Raw genomic sequence first — 22,482 nt, forward strand, 5'->3', positions numbered from 1 at the left:
CTTCCCTTATAGATGCCAATTCGGGCTTTCTTAGCCATTTCTGTTTTGGTGTCTTCAAGCCATGAAGTCGTTGTTCTAAAAGAACGCTGGTCTCCTTGACAACGCTTTACGACGTTGATTTCCTTACACTCCCTTCCCCACAGCTTCACGAGGGAGGGAAGAAGGGGGAGAAGATACCCGAATTTGGTTAAACTGCACTGCAAAATGTGGGAGTAGTTAGGAATCTAAATCGAAGGGGACAGACACTCACACAACTACAGTTTTATATATATAGATTAGCTTGTAGCGTCAAGATTGCATAAATGTGGTTGTTTAATTTTTAGAATGACATTGCAGGGTAGGTGTGAGAGATCAGATCTGACCAGTCTGGACATAAAGCAGGTAGAATATTTGGGCCGGATATAACTGGTTTAAATGCTAAAGAGTTAATGTAAATCTTAAATCCCAATCAATCAGCTTGCTTTGGTTCTCGTCGCTTTGTGTAAGGCTGCTCTCTCACTGGGAATTTTTTTCTTCTTTGGTACTCTTTATGTTCCTATATTTTATCACTGGACACTAACCATTACTATTTTTGTGCTCCTTAGTCTATGCCAATCAGATCTGTTAGGCAGAGACATGGTTAATTTAAAACCCTGGATCTGGTGTAACCAGCTATCACATGCTACATGTTTGCTTGATCAGGGCTGACTTAGTGTTATGCAATAACAACTTCTGCAATCTAAGAGTTCTAAGAATTACTATTATGTTCTTTCTCCACCAGTATCTTTATATATAAAAGTGAAGTTGTGTGCTGTCTGTCTCCTACGATTTAGATTCCTAACTACTCCCACATTTTGCGGTGCAGTTTAACCAAAACCGGGTATCTTATAGTCGTGATTCATATCGAGCCCTTCTGGGTATTAGCGCGCGTCTACGATGAGTCTACTATTTAAAAAAAATTTACCATGAATTTTTCCCATTTTTAATGCATTTCTGGCATATATAAGGGAAGTAAGTCTCTAAAAACGTATTATTAAATCTCGGAACGTAAAAAGCTACAGTAACACCCCCCCTTGTGGTTAGCCATATTGAGATGGCTATTATACTTTACATTTCTAAAAATGCTTATATAGTTATTTCCCTTACAAACCCGAGCAACGCCGGGCGATACTGCTAGTATACTGATAAAGCAAACCACAAGCGTTAAGTAAGTGGAGCACAAGATAGACTGATCAACCTGTGTTGTGTCAATAACTCCTCTCACTGGAGCATAAGACAAGATTACAGTGGAAAGAGATTTTTTTTTTTGTTATTTTTATAAAAATCAGAATTTTTGAGCAGGAGTCACTTAAGACCTATCTAGTTATCGTAGCATGCAATAATTTCCTCTCATTATACTAAATCACACTCAACCGAAGACAATTATTCTCATTAAGAACACTTGCCAATTATTAATAATTATATGTCATACTTAATTTTCTCTCACCACTTATATTTTCAGATGGCTTAAAAAAAAATTAAATCTCATAGAAATTCTAAAAGTGTTTATGACTAATTAATGTGTAAAAGAATTAAAAAAACCCAAAAAAACCAAAACAAAAAACATGTAAAACCCCAAAACAAAGAAACAATTTTATGTAATTTGGAGAAAGTGCAGTTTTGCTGTCTCAGAGGTAGTCTTGATTATTGAAAATTTTGCCTGGCGGATTCATTTTATTAAAATGATTTTTCTTTGAAGCATGACTTTTTGCATTCTTTGTCTCAGTACAGAGAATAAATAGGCTGGAATCACTGTTGTCATGCCATCTCTTCCAACAAAGCACTGCATTTTGTGCCATAGTATACCATTGTATACTGATCAGTTAAAAGAAGAAAAAAAAGTTGCCATTTTATTTATGCATGTAGCTAAAGGAAAATAAGAAATATATCTCGATGTATCTGTGAGTTTAAAGAAATATATCTCGATGTATCTGTAAAAATATATCTCGATGTATCAGTAAAAAATGGAAACTTATTGTTGGAATATAAGTATGAAAAATGACCGTGTAATTCGGCATAAATACTTAAAAAGTATCTCTCTCATTTTCCCCCCCTCCTGTGTGAGTTCGTTTACACATATGTTGAATAAATTATGCAAAGTATACTTATTCATCTATTTAAAATAACTGCTTCTATTTTTTGTTTTACTGTATAGACTTAGACCATCTTATATATAACTGAAGATTTGCACTCTATAATATGGTCTTTTTCATCCTTGTTGTAGAGAGACCTACAGTTCCCTCTTTGCTTCTGTGGGATATATGTGTAGAATTTTTGATCTTGACCACTGGGAATGTAGCCAAATATCTGTCTGTACATAAGATGATAACTTAAGCAAATTGCTTGCTGGGCCTCATTGTCTTGCTGTTGGTATCTTAGAATAACTTAGAAAGGTTTTGGCCAGTATTGGCCCAGGCCATGTCTAACTTAATAGCACCACCTGGCGAATTCTTTCAATTCAGGATTTGGGCACCAAGGCCCATTCGAGCAGAGAGTTATTGTTTGCGGAGACATATCCGGGTGTGGGTGGTTTGTCTGGGACTGTTTGAAGGAATTTGTCCAAAATCTTCTTGAATTTTGTGTGGTCATTTTCTGTTTTGACGTGTGCTGGTGTAATGTTGAAGAAAACGGGTCCTATTGAGGTGAAATAATTGTGCCGTATTGTTGTTATTAGATGCGATTTAGATTTTTGTTGTGGATGGATAGCACGTGGTCCAAGCCTTGGATGTATTTTGAAGGTGATGCCAACATCATTCGGACAGTGCTGATGGAATATTTTCCACATCATACGGATAATGTAGCGTTCACGGCGTCGTTGGAGTGAATACAGTTTCAGCTTTTCCAGTTGATCCCAGTAGTCGAAGTCTGACATGCCATCTATCTTTTTCGTGATTGACCTTTGGGGAGCTTCAATTCTCATAATATTTTGTTTTGTGTAGGGAGACCACAGTGGTCAGCAGTATTCAAGGTGAGGTCGGGCAAAAGTGGAGAAGAGAAGGATAATGGTGTGGGAATCTCTCGACTGGAAGGTTCTGAGAATCCAGAAACACATTCTGCGGGCCGTGTCAACTTTGCTGCTTATATGTGTAGCCCAGCTTATGTTGTTGTCCACTGTTACTCCCAAGTCTCTGATGTTGTTAGACGCCATGAGAGTTTCACCAGAAGGAAGGGAGTATGGGAGTTTCAGAGCATCCTCCCTTCCAAAGTGGATCAATTTGAATTTGTCTTCGTTTAGCAGCATGTTGTTCTTTTCCGCCCATTGGACAACAGCCAGTAGGTCTGACTGAAGGCTTATTCGGTCATCCACGCCATCGATGACCTTCTGGAGCTTCGCAATTTGTTATTACTTTTGTTTCTAGTTGTAATACTCCTGCTGCTACTGATTACCCACGTTAGCAATGGTTATTTGCTTCTATGGAGTGAAGTAATTAGTCATGACGATGACTTTGTTACTAGCCGTAACTAGAAAAGTAGGAAACTAGTATGGTTTAGTGTATGCGGCTGCTGTATATTTTCTATTAGAAACAAAGCATACTACATTACTTGACTTGCAACAGTCAGTTTTGTTGAAAGTTGATTGTAATTCCACTTCATAGTTGAATGGTTACTTTTAGAAAAAGTATCCAACTGTAAAACAAACTGACTATCCATGCAAATAAGAACATTTTCAGAATTATGTTTGATTGAGAAAAACAGATGTAAACACTTAAAACAAAACAAAAAAAAATAATTACAGTATAATTTAAATTATTAATGAAGATTACTTGCATATTAAATAGTTAAAATGTTTCAGGAAGCATGTTAGAAATAAAAGGATTGAAGAAAATGCAAAATGATGGTTTATACTTTTATCATATATTTCAATAATTTGAAAACCACCTCATCAAGCTAGCTCCATTCTACACTGATCTGAAATAATGAGACATTCAATTACTCTCATACTGAGAGAGGATGTGTTGCAACATGTGCTAACTGATGTTATTGCATCAACCAATCAGTATTATGAATTTTATACATGTTATTGGTGTATGGATAGAGTTTATTAAGAAGGTTAGCTTCTTTATCTTTTAAATTTCCAATATTCTGTTCTGAGGGATTTCATAGTGGCTGTGATTTCTAGCTATGCCACCTCTCCTGATGTTTAATGTAGAAAATATTTATATGACTGTTTTCTTTAATGTCAGTATACAGTTTTCAGACAGTGATCCTGATGTAAAGTTCATTACATATATAATGAGTGTTAACGACATGTTGGCCCATAAAAATATACAGTAATCCCTCACCATATTGCAGTTCACCTATCGCACACTCAATACATCGTGGTTCACTTATCGCACACTCAGTACATCGTGGTTCACTTATCGCGCACTCAATACATCGTGGTTCACTTATCGCACACTCAGTACATCGTGGTTCACTTATCGCGCACTCAATACATCGTGGTTCACTTATCGCACACTCAATACATCGTGGTTCACTTATCGCACACTCAGTACATCGTGGTTCACTTATCGCACACTCAGTACATCGTGGTTCACTTATCGCACACTCAGTACATCGTGGTTCACTTATTGCACACTCAGTACATCGTGGTACACTTATTGCACACTCAGTACATCGTGGTACACTTATTGCGCACTCAGTACATCGTGGTTCACTTATCGCACACTCAGTACATCGTGGTTCACTTATCGCACACTCAGTACATCGTGGTTCACTTATCGCACACTTAGTACATCGTGGTTCACTTATCGCACACTCAGTACATTGTGGTTCACTTATCGCACACTTAGTACATCGTGGTTCACATATCGCACACTTAGTACATCGTGGTTCACATATCGCACACTCAGTACATCGTGGTACACTTATTGCGCACTCAGTACATCGTGGTTCACTTATTGCGCACTCAGTACATCGTGGTTCACATATTGCACACTCAGTACATATCGTGCACTCTGTACATTGCAGATTTTTCTGGCTAATTTACGTAAATTTATATTGCTGACTCCTCAGTATATCATGGGTTTCTGCGGCCGATAGGTATTATATATTTTTTAGATTTTAATTATTTCTGTGGGAGGTTTTGGAATATAACACCTGCAATGGTCAAGGGATTACTGTATCCTCAAGTTTGAGTGGGCAGTTGGCTAGTTTGCATACTTTGTTGTAGTTTATGGTTGACCTCCAAGCTAGCATTTTCCAGGTGAAGACCCATCAACAATCAACATGAACTGGTTGACTGATTTATTGAAATTATTCTGCACATGTTAACATTTGAAAAATAGCTGCTTCATTATTTCTGATTGGTGCAGCTTGTATACCTTCTATTTTTCTCTCGATAAGATGTGTTTAAACCAAATCTGTTGAGTTATAAAATGAATGTGGAAAGCATTTTGTTGTTGTTGTTTTCACTCCTTTCTTTCTTTCTTGCATTGTAGTTTCTCTTCTAAAACATCTTATTCTATTTTACAATGCAATACTATTCTGAATAAATACATATTTTCTCTGTATAACAATTTTTCATGTGATAAAGAAACTTGGTTTATTATTTATAAACTGTTATTGACCCATTCCAGTTTATTAAGTTTATTATTCTTTTGTACATGGCATTTGAAGATTCCTTCTCCAGGTCTTTGACCTATTGGGGTTTCTATATGTGAAGAAGTAATTGGACTTATGTTTATGTTTTCCAGTTTCAGCTCTTGAGCTGTGGCCATGCTGTACAGTAAGCTAAAGGTTAATGGATGTTGCCAATATTTAAGAAGCTTATCTAAAATAATTGAAGAGTAAATTAATATTTACCAAAAGATATCTTTGGGAATGTTCATTCAAGAAGTTCTTTTGTTATTCTCTATTATTTCTAGAATCAGTTTAACCCTTTAGCATTTAAACCGGCCATATCCGGCCAAAAGTATTCTGCCTGTTTTATGTTCAAACTGGCCAGATCTGGTCTCTCACACCAGCCCTACAATATCGTTTCAAAAATTAACAGCTACCTCATCAAAATCTCATAGCTACAAGAGAATGCATGATTAGTTCAAAACAATGTGGATGAAAAAGGATTAGTTTTGGCAGAATAATGTGAACACTAAAAGGTTAAAATAATTTTGTCCTTAGGTGTTTCAACAGAATTCAAAATGTATTATTTAAAACATTTATGAACATTGGAATTAAGTATGTAACAAAGTTAAATTCCATCCATCATTAAATATTACGGCACACAAATGCCAGAGATGCTTATTTTTTATTTCTTGTTTTGTTTAGCTATCATCATTATTGTCATCATCATCATCATCACCATCGTATGTTTGTCCATGCTTGCATGGGTTGGAAAAATCTCACTCTCACTATTTGCCACAGTTCAATACCATCTGGTATGGAGGCACTAGAGGAAAAACCCATCTAACCCATCTGTATTTAATGCTACTTTTGTCATGATAGGATGGACTTGCTATCACCAACCTCCTCTCTATATATTGTGGATGGGTACACTTTATCATACCACTGGCGATACACAGGTTGTCTCTCTCTTTTACTCATTTACTTGTTTCAGTCATTTGACTGCGGCCATGCTGGAGCACCGCCTTTAGTCGAGCAACTCGACCCCGGGACTTCCTTTTGTAAGCCCAGTACTTATTCTATCGGTCTCTTTTGCCGAACCGCTAAGTAACGGGGACATAAACACACCAGCATCGGTTGTCAAGCGATGCTAGGGGGACAAACACAGACACACAAACAAACACACATACATATATATATATATATACATATATACGACAGGCTTCTTTCAGTTTCCGTCTACCAAATCCACTCACAAGGCATTGGTCGGCCCAGGGCTATAGCAGAAGACACTTGCCCAAGATGCCACGCAGTGGGACTGAACCCGGAACCATGTGGTTGGTAAGCAAGCTACTTACCACACAGCCACTCCTGCTTCTGTGTGAGATTAACAAATCTTCTTTACACTTTCTCTATTTGTTCCTTTGCTACTTTTGGTAAGGTTTTTGTATTGTGATGGTCTTATCACCAAATACAGCATCTTATTATGCTTCTAGCATGAGAGAGGTCCCTGTCAAAATTACAGTATTCCATCTGCTTTGGTTTATCTCTTTTGTGAAATTGTTTCCATTATAAATTACACTGTAATTGAGTCATTTTTAATCATTCAAAATAAACTTTCATGAATTAACTGCTAATTATTTAATGTAAATTTTATAGTACCTAGAAAAAATAAGATAGCAGTTACTCCATTGTATAATTAGTTATGTAGTCTCTTAGCGAGTGATAGATATGTATGCTGTTGTCCATCTGAAACTGATACTTGTAATATCCAACATATATAGTCACCTTTGTTTTTTTAGTTCACTTTTTCTCTTCATGATCCTGTGCTTTTTTATGTTATTAACTTTATATCTCTGCTGATTGTTTTCCTAAAAAGTTAGCCACAAATATTTTTCTAGTGGAGCAAATGATTATAGCTAATGGTAATACTATTTTAGTTCAATATTTTGAATACTACTTTAGTTCAAACAAAAATTTGCCATGATTCACAAATCCTACATTCTCTATTGTTTAACCCCAAATTAGTCCTGCTTTCTTAAAATCTAGACAACCTATCCTAACCCTCTGTAAATCATCATTAAATCTAACTCTTATCAATCCAATTTTATGTTCACCTCTGTGCCAGTAATTCCTTTTGACTCAGTACTATAAACATTTTAAATCATTGTTTCTATAATTGTAACATATGGAAATGTTTGAATCCTTTTTCTCATACCTGACCTATAGAAAACTAAACAGAAGCACATCGATACCAAACTAATATAATTTGGCTCCTGTTTTCTATGTTTGCACCGTGAGAACATTCTTGAGGATGTCTGTTTTCCAATGAAAACTCCAGAATTCTGTTTTAAAGGATTTCAAAGTTCAGTTATTTTGTCTTGGCATTCTGCAGATTTGTATAGGAATACTAGCAGTATCGCCCGGCGTTGCTCAGGTTTGTAAGGGAAATAACTATAAAGCATTTTTAGAGAGTTATAAGCCGAAAAATTGGAAAAAAATGATGGTAAATTTTTTTTTTAGTTAAAAAAGGTGGAGTTGCGTCCCCTAGACAGTTTGCGGTTTGTGTTTCTAATTCTCGACCCCATGTCGAATTTATCGATTTTTTTCAGAACTGGGGGAACTTTTCAAAATTTTCGCTGCGTTAGTTTTGAATTATGACAATGGGCTATGTGTGTGTCAAGTTTCATCAGAATCGGTTGAAAGCCATGGTCAGGGTGAGGGTACAAGCAAACAGACACACAGAAACACGCACAGACAAACTGCCGTTTATATAGAGAGAGATTATATTCTACTGTGGTGTGTTTGCTTGAATAAATATGAAATTAGTGATACTTAGTGTTAATCTAAAAACCACTTTAACAACTTGAGCATTGTGACTAATCAATTTTTCATTAATTATGCTGATAAAACCTGATCGTGCTACTCGTAAGTTTACATTAAGAGTTGTGACATTATTCATGGGCTCTTATTAAAGCTGCACGGTCACTGGCTTCAAAAGGACATTGCTTAGCCCTGGTTTCATGTTGTAAAGTCAAAGAAGAAATTCCACCATTAATAATGTATGCACACACACACATATATTTTCCTCTATTTTTGCATAGGTTTGATGGTTCTGCAAAGAACAAGTTATCTAGAGAACTATGTAAGTAACTGCACTGATGCAATTGAGAGCAGATTTCCTATGGCGGTCCCGGTGTTGTGATAATCCTTTTGTTGTGATGAAGCAAATAGATGAATGTCACTCTCATAAGATTGCAGTGCAATGCATTCAGCATGTATCCATTTACATTACATGTTTATAGCTGTTTAATTGTTACTGCTACAAGCATGGATCAAAGCCTTTCATATTCATTTTTTTCCAGTTTGTGTTAACTTTTCTTGTTAGCTAACATTGTATATCTAATAAATTAAATTGCAAATCCTTTCCCATTCGCTACTTCACAGAGCTTCAAACTTCTTACACATGCCTTGTATAGTACACTGAACTCCCGCCTATTATTATTAACCCTTACCTGTATACTTTTCCTGGAATAATTGGCCATTTAAGTAACAAAACATGTAGCAAGTTGTTTGAACTGTTGATAGTCTGTAGTGCGTAGCTATTTCCGTGTGCACCTGATGCACCTAAAGTTCTGCTTCCCAAATCAGTGGTGCCAAAAATTTCACTGCACCGTTTGTGCACCTATTATCTGCACTCACTATGCTGCTGCATTACGTTGTTGCTTACTTAATTCTTTACTAATCAAGGTCATTTCTCTGATGCTATGTATAATTGTTACTGTCTTCAATTGATTAAAGTATCAAACATCTTTGATGTATTCTAGGTACTTTCTCGTAGAATATCACTAATGGCAATCATATTGATTTTATCATATCAAACATTTAACGAGTCCTATTCTGACCATCTACCTTCCTTTCAGTTTGATTGATTAACAATATTGATCAGTTTTGATGTATGTCAGATTTATCCTCCATCCATCATATTATTGCTGTTTTGAATATAGTTTCTTTGTCAGTGTGAATAAGCCTGCGAGTCTTGAAAATTACAGAAAATTACTTGTGAAGCATTTTGTACATTAGTTTTGAAATAACATAGCTCTGATTAGGTTAGAAGGAAAATAGAACAAAACCATATAAACTGTGATAATATATTTATGGAGGTGGTTATGTTCTTCACACTGTGGTTATGCTGATAATATAATTGATTAATATGTCTGCAGTATAATATTTTGAACTTGATTAATGCTAGCTACCCGTGATATATGTAAGCAGAAATAGAAGTTTGATCTCAGCATTTAACTGATTGGATAACTGAGAAGAAAATATTGCAAAGGTGAAAAGTTTGAGGATGTTTACCAGTTTCATGAATTTGCGACAGGAGCCAGTTGAAAAGGTTTAAAATTGAACTGCTTTATTTAAAGCTATAGCTGTTATTATTTTTTTTTTTTACTTCGAATAAATTTAAGTGCAAGATTTGTTCCAACCAAATTTTAATTCCTTAAAATCTAACTGTTCTAGTGAATTTTATAAAATTGTTTTATAAAGTAAGTGTTTGCAATGTGATGCTCAAATAATTTGTTGGAAAAGGCTGAGTTGTGCCATACCTAACAATTATAGTGGTTGTTGTTGTTGTTTATTATTTTGAGATCCATAAGCTAACAACTACTGCTATTTAACATCAGTAGTGACAACCTTTCCAATAACTGTCATTAGCAGATCATTAATTGACAAGAAATGGTATGAAATCAATGCATTAGTTGGTTTAGGAATAACATTAAGATTTAATTGACTTGTTAATAGAAAGGTGTCAAAACAATCTTTTAATTCTATTTCCTGCTAGTTGTAGATGTTAGGGTTAGGGTTCAGTCTCTTACATGCAACTCTTTCTTGTCTTTTAATCCCAGATTAGCCCTGGTTCAGCAAACCTCTGATCAAAGATATTCTTATCTGTGGCCAATCTACTCTTTCTGTATTCCTTGGACTACATTAACCAATGGTGGCGCAATAGCCCAGTGGTTAGGGCAGCGGACTCGCGGTCATAGGATCGCGGTTTCGATTCCCAGACCGGGCGTTGTGAGTGTTTATTGAGCGAAAACACCTAAAGCTCCACGAGGCTCCGGCAGGGGATGGTGGTGATCCCTGCTGTACTCTTTCACCACAACTTTCTCTCACTCTTACTTCCTGTTTCTGTTGTACCTGTATTTCAAAGGGCCGGCTTTGTCACTCTCTGTGTCACGCTGAATATCCCCGAGAACTACGTTAAGGGTACACGTGTCTGTGGAGTGCTCAGCCACTTAGCCATTAATTTCACGAGGCAGGCTGTTCCGTTGATTCGGATCAACCAGAATCCTCGTCGTTGTAACCGACGAAGTGCTTCCACACCACCACATTAACCAATAAATCCTTCCTTCTTTTTTTAATTAATTAAAATAGTTGTGTGTGATTTGAAGAAATGTGGCTGCTATTTCTTGCAGGTTTAGTGGCTATGTGGATATTTTGTTTCACAGGCAAAATAGCATTAATTGACTGGATTGGGCAACTGTGATTATCACTGAGATCTTACAAATGTATGGTAAATGGGGAAGGAGGATTACAAGTCCACAGTCTGCGGTATTATGTCTGTGAGCAAGACATGACCCTAGTTTCTTATGCTAACCAACTTAGAAATCTGATTAGCCTGTCTAAATAGTTTAACTCATGGATTGTGTATGATTTTATCAGAAGGTGATATGATTTCTAACAAGGTGCTTCAGAAATTATAAATATGCATTCATCTAAAGAATCACTAAGGCTTGAGTTCTTGGCTCTACCTTACTGTTGTAAGCAATCTCTCCTTCTTAACCACCACCTTTCTACATCTGACATCTTTCAACTTGAATTTTTTCTGTTCAAAGCAGTTGCACATTCTGTTTTGGAGTCCTTAGAAATATTTTGTGTAACTTACCTTACATGTTGTCTTGTAACCATTTTCATCAAAGCCGGCTTTGGAAATAGTGATTTGATTGTTCTGATTTTATATCATCAATACTAATTATTTGTAATTAACATATTCCATTTCTGCGAGAACAATAATTACTTATGTCTGTTTTATTTAATAGCTACTGTTTTAATATTAGATATTTTTGCTCCACATAGGTCATTGTGAAATTGTAATATATTCTAGTAGAACATATATAATTGTACACACCTGACTTTCTTGGCTTCTCATAATTGGTTGGCATACATAAATCAGCCGGTGCTCTTAGTTTGGACGGGGCCTAGGCCAAATACTGACTTAAGTTTTACGTGTGTATCTGTATGTAGATAGATAGATAGATAAAAACATCACCATTTTTTGTCTGTCTTCCATGCTGGCCTGGGTTGGACAGTTTGGCTGGAGCTGGCAAACCAGAGGACTGCGGTAACTTCTACTGTCTGCTTAGGCATGGTTTCTCTGGCCGGACGTCCTTCCTATTGCCAACCATTTTACAGAGTATACTGGGTGCTTTATACATAACACATGTGCACTCATGTGTATACACACACACCCATACATACATACCCATATAAATGTGTATTAAATCCTACACATTTTCTTCCAATAGTGTATTGACCACTTATATTATTTTTGTTATAAAACTGTGATCATACAGGCCCCATACAAATGTGTATGCATACACACACACACACACATCATCATTATCATCATCATCATAATTTAGCATCATCATCATTTAACATCTTTTTTCCATGCTAGCATGGGTTGGACGGTTCGACTGGGGTCAGAGAGGCTCTTCCTAATGCCAGCCACTCCATGAGTGTAGTGGGTGCTTTTTATGTGCCCCCAGCATAGGGGCCAGAGGAGGCTGGCAATGACCATGATCAGTTGGTGCTTTTTACGTGCCACCAGCATGGGAACCTGGTGCAGCTCATATATATATCTACTACATATGTGGAAATCTGGTGGGGAGGGTGTTTGTGGCATTGTTATCTAACTCCTCCTACTTTGTTTTATCAATTTTGATGAAACTTGACACGTGAGTAGAACTCATGTCTGGAAACCTCATGGCATACTCAGACTGTTAAAAAAAATAGATAATAGGGTCCTTGGAAGGGATTCTTATATGCACTACATATAACTAATATATTATTTTTAAACATCCAAGGGAAATAACCCATTTGCTCCTGAAAGAGATCCCTATATATAGCCACGGGAAATAACCCATTCATGTTCGTAAATTATTTCGTATAAATCAAATTGAGTGTGCTTAATTCTTAGTATTTGAACTTTTTGAGTTATTTTCGCAATTTATCCAGTACAGTGCTTAAACATGTAAATAGTATTTTCCTAAACAATAGATCCAGTTATTTCAGTTAGTGACTTATTCACAAATATACCAACACTAGTGCCGCTGAGGGCAATATTCTCTGCAAACACACAAAAGCATTTTCAGAGTTATTTACTTTAAATTGTTATTATGTCATATCTAATTAGCCTGTTATTACATAACATGCTTCACAATTTTAGTATACATATGTTATTAGTATTTCCTCCTAAGTTGTATATACTCTGGGAAGGTATTAAAGCTCATTTCGGGGCTACTTTATTTGAATTCTTACTATTGGGTAATTAATTTCATGTTATTATATAATTGACTTCACAATTTGGGTATTCAAAACTTATTGGAAATTCCTAAAAACAAGATCCTGTGTAAGACAGTTCAGTATTCTCAATAAAGGCGCAAAAACTGTTTTAAGGGCTACATGCTTTGTATTGTTGTTATTGGATTAGCGAAACAATTATGAAAACAGAACCAATAGATAAGCCCCCGCTTTCCCGGGAATTACCAGGTATGTCAGCTAAAATATATATATATGTGTGTGTGTGTGTATACACACACACACCACACACACTCTTATCCAAGAATGAAAATTATCTAAAATTAAAAAATTAAATTAATACTCTTATGGATTATGAGTTTGAATCATTTTCAGTCATGAATTAAATATGTTTTCTTTTAATTTTACTGTTTTGTGTTTCACTTATTAAAGATAACCACTTGATTAGATAAATCTCATGCTATGCTGGAAGTATTTTCTCCACATCTTTAGTTGAAGTGTTTACATGTTGGATATATTTTACATAACGTAAAAAACAGAACACCATAAATATCTTATTGACGAGTGAGTGTATGCATGCATGCACACAAACACATGTGCATGCATGCACACACACACACACACATGTATAGGTACAAGTGTGGCTGTGTGGTAGAAAGTTTGCTTTACAAGTACATGGTTTTAGGTTGAGTCCCAATTCATAGCAGGTGTCTTCTGGTATAACTCTGGGCCAACCAAAGCCTTGTTAGTGGATTTGGTAGATGGAAACTGAAAGAAGCCTGCTGAAAGCCAAGAAACATGTATTGTTGAGATTAAAGTCCATGAATGTATCATATTTTGGACACACAGTGTGCCATGGATCATTGCCCGAGACCATCTTGATAGGAAGTGTGGAGGGGAAGAGAGCAAGAGGTTGCCAAAGATATTTGTAGAATGACAACATCGAAGAATTGACTGGAAACGAGAATCTGGTTGATTGTATGCATGCAGGACAACACAGAGGCAAGTGAAGTGCCTTGGTAAGCCTACCCCTGCTCACAGGGAGGGCTTCCAGCTAATGATGGTCAACAACATTCCAGCTGTGATTATCCTCCTTGTTAAGGATATGATAGCTTGTTTCGTATAATAACATGTCTTTGCTTTATATAAGAAGACAGTTGGGTTTGATTTGAGAACAATTTAGCTGCTATTTCTAGCAGGTTAGATGATATTCTAGTGCTTCCTTCTTTGGCCTGTACAGTTCTTAGTTGTTTACGGTGACGGTTGTGCCATTGCTTTTGCTGCAACTGGTGTGGAATTTCTCCATCTATATTCACTCAAGATAGCCTACTTAGGTTTCCTTGAAAAAAATTCATATGTTTTAGTTAAGAAAACTGTTCTTAATTTTAAAGTTCACCAAATCTATTTAGTCATGATAGAGTCTCAATATTGAAAATGTACTCAGGAGTGTAATGCTATCTTTCTTAATCATTAAAAATTTAGTCGAAAAAAAAAAAAAATAAATAAAATTGCTAACAGTCTTTGTGGTTTGAAATAATTACTTATTGAATTTGGATAGGAAATAAAGCCAAACTATGGAGCTGTTGAGATCTAATATTACTTTTTCAATTGAAAATTCTATCTCTAGTTTACAATATGTTCAAGCGTTTATTTCTCGTTCCATTCACGTAAAATTCCGACTCATTGAAGCGGACGATATTGGCTTTAAAAATATTCTGAAGAATTTTTCAATAGCACTTTATCATTGACTTGGTTTTTTCTTTCTGCAAACTGCACATGTACTTCTCTCTCTTTCTCTTTCCCTCCTCGCTCTCCCTTTATTTTTGTTTGTTGGGCTGTGTATACCTAACATAGGGCAATGAGTTTTTGATGACAAGATACTATAACAATTCTTGATGACAAGACATTTGAGTTATGTTGGTACCGGCCAGTCCTTTCAATTCTCTTTCCATCACCTGTAATGTAAATTGGCTTATCTCATTTAATGTATAGTACCTCCAATTTCTTTTTTTTGTTTTGTCTAAAACTGTATAATCAATAACTTGTTAAGAATGCAGAAGCCAATTCCAGAAATTTCTTAACGTTTACTTTTGATGTCTTTATTTATTGCTTTTTATTTCAATATAGTGAATTTTGTAGCAGAAATTTGAAAAATTGACAATCATTCTCTTCAGTAGACTCTGATACACTTCTGAAATTAATCTGTTCTTAGATTAAATTTGTTCATAAAAACAAACTACATGTTCCAAAGATAGGAAAATGTCAATATTTAGTTGGTTTTATTTCCCTTTTATAATTGACAGGTAACAAAATATGTTTTGCTGCTCCAAGAACTCCAGCCACATTAGAATTATCTTTGGAAATAATGGTCCATATTTTTTTTTTTCATTCCAGTGTGGGTGAATTTTACAGATTTAGATATTTTTGTATAGTTTTTGATTGGGTATCATTTGTACTATTAAAGACTCTGCTGAGAAGTAGTAATGGAACTAGTTGTCAACTACAAAGTGAATCAAATAGAATTATGTCTTCTCAAGGAGCACAACATCAAAGCTATAGCAGTTAAGTTTGAACTCCAGATCATATGGTCTGTACTCCAACACTCAAACTTCATAATTTTGAGAACCATAAATTTTGAAGAATTATTGCATTTTTATATTATAGGATAAGTGTGTACTCTTTACTCTTTACTCTTTTACTTGTTTCAGTCATCTGACTGCGGCCATGCTGGAGCACCGCCTTTAATCGAGCAACTCGACCCCGGGACTTGTTCTTTTGTAAGCCCAGTACTTATTCTATCAGTCTCTTTTGCTGAACCGCTAAGTAACGGAGACATAAACACACCAGCATCGGTTGTCAAGCAATGTTAGGGGGACAAACACACACACGCATATATATATATATATATATATATATATATATATATATACATATATACGACGGGCTTCTTTCAGTTTCCGTCTACCAAATCCACTCACAAGGCTTTGGTCGGCCCGAGGCTATAGTAGAAGACACTTGCCCAAGGTGCCACGCAGTGGGACTAAACCCGGGACCATGTGGTTGGTAAACAAGCTACTTACCACACAGCCACTCCTGCGTGTTTTCACATTACATTACCCGGGTTGCACTGACATTTACTTATGTCATGCATTTGGCAGTTTGATGTGCAAAGATGACTGGAATTAAATAAATGTTGGCATCAGGAAGGGCATCTGGCTGTAGGATGCTACTCGAAGAAGTTTCACTTAACTCCTGCAACAATGAAGAATCAAAAAATATATGATGATGACGATGAGTTCCTGACAGTCCTCCAGGAAGCAGAGAGATGGATTATATTGATTTGTCATTCTTAGTTTTGTATCTCATGTTTTTATTGTTCAATTCCAGGTGAAATCCAGGTGGAGGTTATTGCATTTTGCTTCTGGTGTTCATAAAACAAACACCAGTAACACACAATGAACTTGATTTAATTGTTTTTATTCTCTTTCTCTCTTCTCCTCCTTCCCTCTCTCCCCTTTTTATAAAGTTGTCTACCTAAGGAAAATGTCATCTAGCTGAATTTTTTTTTTTGTTATCTACCTTTCAAATTCAAATCCTGCTGAGGTTAACTTGTCTTTCAGCTTTTTGGGGGTTTAATAAAATAAAGTACCCAACTAATGCTTGATTCCTATTGGTGATATTGTCTAACCCTCTCACTCCAAAATTTCAGGTGTTGTGTCTATCATCAACACCATCATCATCATCATCATTTAGTGGCTTCCTTCCATTCTGACATGGGTGGGAAGATTTGCCAGTAGCTGGCAAAGACTGCACCGAGGAGTAATATTGAGGGAAGTGGCTTTGTACCAGGTGATGAGACGTTGGTATGATGGAGGGATAAAAACAGGTGTCTTGCAGCAGAAGAGATACTCGGACAAGATCAATTAGAGAGGGAGAGGGGGGAGATGATGCGATAGGATGTTCACTCAAGTTTGAGGGTATATGTAAGTGAAGAGATACAGTAGGATGAGAGAGAGAGAGAGAGAGAGAGAGAGAGGAAGAGGAAGAGATGATTCATCAGGGACACATTGTACCAAATAAGTTTGTGGGAGTGTGAAGAGAATGTGGGAGGTAAAAGATGAGGGGTACAACAAGTGGTGAACCTATATTTGAAACAATTGTCTAAAGGAGAAACTGGTGTTGAAAGCAAGGCTGCTCCCACCAGACATCAGAGCATGGTGCATTTCTCTGGTTTGTCAGATTTTGTCAAACTATCCAACCCATTCCAGCATAGAAAACGGGCATTAAACAATGATGGTGGTGATGGGGATCATTTCATTGGTTCCTATTTCTCAATGGAAACAAGCAACTATTTTATTCCAGTGGTTTTCGTAATGTCAATAAATTAACCATTCTAAGGAACCATTGCTGAAATAAATGATTATAAAAACCATCTTTCAATTTGTGTTTGACCTGGAAAATGAAGATGAACTATTTGTAAAATGATCAGCAATCATCATCATCATCATCATCGTTTAACGTCCGTTTTCCGCGCTAGCACAGGTTGGACGGTTCGACCAGGGTCTGGGAAGCCAGAAGGCTGCACCAGGCTCCAGTCTGATCTGGCAGTGTTTCTACAGCTTGATGCCCTTCCTAACGCCAACCACTCCGCGAGTGTAGTGGGTGCTTTTTACGTGCCACCTCACAGGTGCCAGGGGAGTCTGGCATCGGCCACGTTCGGATGGTGCTTTTTATGTGCCACCGGCACAGAAGCCAGTCGAGGCGGCGCTGTCATCAGCCACGTTCGGATGGTGCTTTTTATGTGCCACCGGCACAGAAGCCAGTCGAGGCGGCACTGGCAACGGCCACGTTCAGATGGTGCTTTTTATGTGCCACCAGCACAGGTATCACAACTACTATTTCCATTGATATTTGTTTCGATGTACATGCACTTGACTCAACAGGTCTCCTCAAGCACAGCGAGATGTTCCGGGATCCAAGGTACTTTGAATGGGCAGGGGCTATGCGGAACTGGTGGTGATTTTTTATTTAGCCATGTTTTATTCGTGGTGCAAGTTGGGTTGAGTGTGAGAAAAAAAATATGAAAAAAAAGCAAACGACATAGAAATAGTTTGGTTTATTCTGGTTTATGAATTAACTCTATATATAATAAACATACTAAGTTTTTGTGTGCGTGACTATATATAGGTATCCAATTCTAAGATGTAGGGAATTTGTTGCAGAATTTTATATAACACTCTTATTCTTTTTATATCACAGAACTATTTGTTTCCTTTAGTGTAGTAGTATCTTTTTTTTTTCCATTTTCTTTTTTGACCCTTTTGATACCAACCTACCTGTGACCATTATGGTTCTATGATGCAAACTTCTTGTTTTGAAGTGATCTCAATTAAAACTTTTTACCAAAATTTCAGGCATCAGCTTAATGAGAAAAAATTCTTTTTTTTTATTCAATTCTTCATTATTTTCAAAACTAATTGCAACCAAAGGTAGTGTATTTCCACAGAAACAGGGAAACAAGAGATTATTAATACCAGCTCCAAGACAAGTGTAGCTCCAAAGGATTAAGTCATGGTTTATTCTTGCAACACATTCACACTACCAAAATTTTTCTCTTTATATTCCTCAGCTCCCTCCTCCTTTCCTCCCCCCTCTCTATAAATGTTTAAAATCTTTGATTTCTAAGCAACATGATATTTTAGATTCAAAATACTTATCTCGCTGATTATACTGACCTCAGTGTACCTAATTCAGCACTACTTTGCTGTTGTTTTTTTTTTCCCTTTTCCTATTTTTTTTTTTATTGCTGTAGATGCATCTGACATACATTTTGTATAGAGAGTTAATCCCTTTGCTTGTGAAGATAATTCACTAATCTTTCAGCCATTTTAAGCAATATTCACTATGCTACTACTTGTTTCGCGCAGCTCACTACCTATAGAGTGTCAGTATGCTGACTGTGGTAGCAGTTATTATTGTGGTTACTTAATTTGCTTTCACTCCTGAAACAGCTGAACTTACTGCACCAAATGTTTTCATTGCCATAAAAAACACGCTGGCTCTTCCAATATGTTTTTACTGCCATAAACTGTTTACCAATATGTTAATTCTAGAGGTGAGATAATTGATAATGGACTGGTTGCTTACATGTTACTGAATTTGAGATATGTTGATCCAGATGTTATATTTCTGGACTGAACACTTCATTCTTTATTGTCTTAGCTTTTAAGAATTGAAATACAAATAATTTGGGAATGTTCTCTGTAATAGTCTATTTCCCTGTCATACAAGAGATTTATATTTTTATCTGCTTACCACCATGAAATTAGCTGAGCACTGGCTCTTAAAAACTTCTCAGGCCTGAGAAAGCATTTACATTTACCTTATGTGTTTGTTGTCTTGAGATAACTAACTTGGTGACTGAGTCCTGTTAAACAAGCTTATGTGCTTTGCAAAGAATTTTCTTTCATAGGAGAATACAAAGTGGTTTTCCATTGCTTCCTTGAGTATTTTAATATTTTTTAAATTTATCTTTTTTTTTTTTTTTTTACAATATAACATCCTGTGGGATAGATGCAGTCAAGTTTCTTGTTCATGCTGTGGCACTCAAGTCTAAAGAGGCAGAACAAACAATGTTCAAAAAATTTGGTTTGCTCAGAGCCCTGGGCTAGTACTTTGTTTTATTGAACCTGGAGAAATGAAAGGCATAGTTGACCATAATAGGATTTGAACTCAAGAATGTAAAAGAGTAGGAATAAATACTGCGTGACATTTTTTCCAACACTCTACCAAGAGTTTCACCAGTTTGCTTTTAATGGGTAATTGCTAAATCACTGGATTGACTTTAGTTATCTCTGATTAATACCAAAGGTGTTAAACTAGTGTATTTTAATGAGTCTACTGCCATTGTACTTCAACGTACTGTTCCTCAATAGTTATGATGATGTAACAGTAATGCATTCTAAACTATTGGGTCATTCGGCAGCAAACATTGAAAGCTTCATCTTCATACTGTAACTCAGCCTCTTCACATTCCATCATAGGAATTGGATGAGTCTGCAAATTGACAATATTTCCTTCTCCTTTCTGTCTATGCTGTATTTATACTTGTTAGCTCCATGCAGTTAGATAACATTTGCAGTGTTGGTAGTATGAGCAAAATACCATATCAGCAGTTCGTACAGTGCAGTTTTTTATACTTCAATAGTAATCACCGAATGACACCAGAAATATTGATAGTTTGTGTGGACCATTTAACTGGAATTTAGAACTTTTGGTACTGGGCCACATGAACAGGATTTTCTAAATGTCAAAGTACACTGGAAGATGCTGGAATATTGTGAAGGATGTGTTTAACCCATTCAGATTACTCTGTCAAATGTAATACTCTTTACTCTTTTACTTGTTTCAGTCATTTGACTGCAGCCATGCTGGAGCACCGCCTTTAATCGAGCAACTTGACCCCGGGACTTATTCTTTTTTTGTAAGCCCAATACTTATTCTATCGGTCTCTTTTTGCCGAACCGCTAAGTAACGGGGACATAATCACACCAGCATCGGTTGTCAAGCAATGCTAGGGGGACAAACACAGACACACAAACACACACACGCATATATATATATATATACATATATACGACGGGCTTCTTTCAGTTTCCGTCTACCAAATCCACTCACAAGGCTTTGGTCGGTCCGAGGCTATAGCAGAAGACACTTGCCCGAGGAGACACGCAGTGGGACTGAACCCGGAACCATGTGGTTCGTAAGCAAGCTACTCACCACACAGCCACTCCTGCGCCTATGCTTATTTATTCACATTGTTTTGAATTAATCACGTCTTATCAAGATTTTGATGATATAATTATATATTTTTAGAATTACATTGTAGGGTAGGTGTGAGAGATGGGATCTGGCAGATTTGAGCATAAAACATAGAATATTTGGGCCAGATATGGTCAATTAAAATGCTAAAGAGTTAAATGTTTTCTTGTTCCAAACAGGCTTCTCAGTTTCTTGCTGTTGGGTTATAAGGGGTTCTGACCATTTGAAGTCTTGGAACATTTTTTTTTTTTTCACTCCTCTTTCGAATTTTCTTTCTTTTCTTTTTTTGGGGGGAGGGGGCGGGGGCTGTGAAAAGTGAAGCTTGCATCATGCTGTCTGTATGCATGTGTGTCAAAATAGATATTAAATCAATGATACAGATAAAGAAACACACCTGTGTATATATATATATATATTTGTGTGTGTGTGTGTGCACACACACACATTGCTATACTTATTTTTATATTATGTAGACTTATTGTTTTATGTTTGTTATTACTTGTCGCTTCTTCCTTCTCGCGATCTGTGTCTCTCACACCACCACCAACACCACTACCATTACCACCACCACCACCACCACCACCACTACTACTACTACTACTACTACTACTACTACTACTCTGTAGTGTATATATTTGTTAGATATTTCAAATCTATTTTCTGGGGTGGGGTGTTGATACTAGATATTTACCAGATCCTTGTTACTATTAAAGGAAGGACTGGTTATTTATATTTTTTTTCTGCTTTTGTTTTCTTTTTTAATGTACAAATTTTGCTTTTTCAGCAAAATATCTTTTTTGCAGTCTCCACAATGTCTCTTTATGGTTTGTGCAGTCAGTTTTTTCAAGTTAGTATCAAACTTTGGCATTATATTCTTATAATAGTCTGAATGTATTTCATTGAAAATCAAACAAAACAAAGATTTAAAAAAAAAAAAAGGAAAGAATGCACAAAAAAGAGAAAAGAATCTCCACGAATAAAAAGAAAAAAAAGGTCGAGGATAATCGAAGCTTCAATGTTATCTGTTGTTGCTTATCTGTGTTTGTCTTGTTTGTGATATCGTGTGATATGGTGTGCATATTTAAGATGGCCAGTAGAAGAGGAATGCGATTTTAACTTATTGATCTGTTGTTGTTATTGAGTATTTATTTGTCTATTTTCCATATACAATGATTTCACTTAAGCGCCAAGATCTTCTTGAGGACATCCAGTGTGTGTGTGTGTGTGTGTGCACACACACACATTGCTATACTTATTTTTATATTATGTAGACTTATTGTTTTATGTTTGTTATTACTTGTCGCTTCTTCCTTCTCGCGATCTGTGTCTCTCACACCACCACCAACACCACTACCATTACCACCACCACCACCACCACCACCACCACTACTACTACTACTACTACTACTACTACTCTGTAGTGTATATATTTGTTAGATATTTCAAATCTATTTTCTGGGGTGGGGTGTTGATACTAGA

At 36.3% G+C, this 22,482-nt stretch overlaps 1 protein-coding gene across 3 annotated transcripts in view; it reads left to right on the forward strand.

The window, feature by feature from the left end:
- The window catches only part of LOC115211381 (chromodomain Y-like protein 2), a 249,187-nt gene that overhangs the window by 48,932 nt on the left and 177,773 nt on the right, over nucleotides 1–22,482 (forward strand). Inside the window, exon 2 of one of the 3 annotated variants that reach the window (XM_036500665.1) lies at nucleotides 8,685–8,725. The exons of the other annotated variants lie outside the window; for them this stretch is intronic. The gene's annotated coding sequence lies outside the window, so the exon portion shown is untranslated. The remainder of the gene's footprint in view (nucleotides 1–8,684; nucleotides 8,726–22,482) is intronic. 3 annotated transcript variants of the gene reach the window in all.

Source organism: Octopus sinensis, linkage group LG1 (assembly GCF_006345805.1).
Source record: "Octopus sinensis linkage group LG1, ASM634580v1, whole genome shotgun sequence".
Classification (NCBI taxonomy): Eukaryota; Metazoa; Mollusca; class Cephalopoda; order Octopoda; family Octopodidae; genus Octopus; species Octopus sinensis.